Below are 2,500 nucleotides of genomic sequence, written 5' to 3' on the forward strand. Positions count from 1 at the left end.
AGTGTGGAATCACGGAATAGGCACTAGGAATGATTTTGCGGAGGCTCGATCACTCAATATCATGAATACATTCTTCGAAAAAGGCTAGAGCGGAGGTGGACATGGAAGTCGCCATCTGGCATAAAAAACGAAATTGACTTCATAATTTCAAATAGGCGCGATACAGTAAAAGATGTGGAAGTTATTAATAAAGTAAATGTTGGCAACGTCCATGGAATCTCAGACGCCAAATTAAATTACACCTCAGAAGGGAAAGGAACAAACTCATACGAAAACCGCAGCCAAATTTAGCTAAATTAAAGACCAGAGCGACAGAATTTAACCTTTAATTCCCAAAACAGATATTCATTTTTTCAGCGATAAGGATCTCAACATTGAGCAAATCAACAAACAGTTCAATGACATAATAAAGGAAGCTGCACTTGAAGAGCTTATGCAAAAACTTAGGGTCATGAAAGCATCGTCCGACAGGGATAAAACAGAATTGGCTGAATTAACAAAGACTATAGATAAAAAAGAAGAAAGATGTACGAAAATTCAATACTCAAATAATAAATGAAACAATGATTTCAGGTACAAGCATGAAAACAGCTAAAGGGAGACTTGGAATAGGGAGAAACCAAATGTATGGAATAAAGAAACCAGAGAAGTGACCTAATGAGAAAGAAATCATAAGAGTAGTGGGAAACTTTTACAAGGATCTATACAACTCGAACAGCCACGGACAGAAGCGAACGTGGTAACTAGAGACGTACCTAACATCACAACAAAAGAAATAAAAAGAGCGCTTAAGGGCATGAAGAGAGGGAAACCACCAGGTAAAGACGGATTTAGTATGGACCTTATAAGAGATGCAAGAGAAATTGCAACAGTGAAACTAGCCAATCCGTTTAACAAATGCCTTCTCAACGGAAAAACTCCGAAAGCCTGGAAAAATATCAGCAGTAATAGAAGCTATTCGAAAACAGGGAGCACAGGAGGTATATTGTAAAATATTGGAAGATATATATACGAAGGTGGGACAGCAACTATCAAGCTCCACACGGAAACCGCTAAAATACCAATTAAAAAGGTGTTAGACAGGGCGACACCATCTCACCGAAACTGTTTACAGCTTGCCTTGAGGAAATATTCAAGAAGCTAGAATGGAACAGAAAGGGTATCAAAACAAGAGACGAATAACTAAACAATCTAAGATTTGCAGACGATATTTTTCTCTTCAGTGAATCAGCAAGTGAACTGCAGCAATTAATAAACAATCTGAATACAGGAAGTCTGGAAGATGGACTTAGGATGAACAAGAAAAAGACTAAGGCTATGTTCAACTGTAGAGTTCAATTCGAACAGATACATGTACAAAGCGAAGCGCTAGAGTTAGTGAACAAGTATATATACACCTAGGGCAACTCGTACAGATAAACACATTTAACGAAGAGGAAATTAAGCGACCCATCAGTCTAGGCTGGAGCGCCTTCGGCAGACACAGTAGCATACTGAGAGGCTCCTTGCCTTTATGTTTAAAAAGAAAAGTCTTTAACCAATGCGTCCTCCCAGCTATGACCTATGAATCAGAAACATGGACTACAACCAAATTACTGGAGAGGAAACTAATAAGTGCCCAGAGAGGGATGGAGATGTTGATGCTGGGAATTAGCCTAAGAGATCGTGGATCAGGGAACAGACAAAAGTGGAAGATGTACTTGTGAACATCAAAAAGAAGAAATGGCAATTGGAAGGTCATATATGTCGGAGACAGGACGGCAGATGGACAAAGAAAGTAACAGACTGGGCTATAGATAACATAAAGAGGCCAAGGCCCAGACCAATGACAGGATAGCGTGATGAAATGTCGAAATTTGGGACCAAGACTGGAAACGTAAGACGCAAGACAAATTTGGAAAAGATTGGGAGAAGCCGACGTCCTACACTCTACTGATTCAGGCTGACGATATATATATATATATATATATATATATATATATATATATATATATATATATATATATATATGTGTGTGTGTGTGTGTGTGTGTGTGTGTGTGTGTGTGTGTGTGTGTGTGTGTGTGTGTGTGTGTGTGTGTGTGTGTGTGTGTGTGTGTGTGACCCTGGAACGGGTGCTCACAGGGTACTATCCTTGCTTAAGGAAACCACAGGCTGCATTTTAATGTCCTGCTCAGGACATCATAGATAGATATGATAGATAGTCATATAGATACATAGATAGAAATATATAGATAAATATAGGTAGATATAGTTATAGATAGATAGATAGACAGACATAAATAAGATGGATATAGATATAAATATTTTACATGCAGTCATGAAAATAAAGCCGCCAATCTGAGTACCCCACAGTATTCCCGTATGATTTTATTCATTTCACAATGACTCTCTGACTTATTTATACAAAATATAAAGCTAACTTGTGGATATAACAAAAAAATATTTTGTAGCCTAAATATAACAAGAACTGGATATTTTTCTCTCAAAAACAATTGAAA

Source organism: Penaeus monodon, chromosome 37 (genome assembly GCF_015228065.2).
Source record: "Penaeus monodon isolate SGIC_2016 chromosome 37, NSTDA_Pmon_1, whole genome shotgun sequence".
Lineage (NCBI taxonomy): Eukaryota > Metazoa > Arthropoda > Malacostraca > Decapoda > Penaeidae > Penaeus > Penaeus monodon.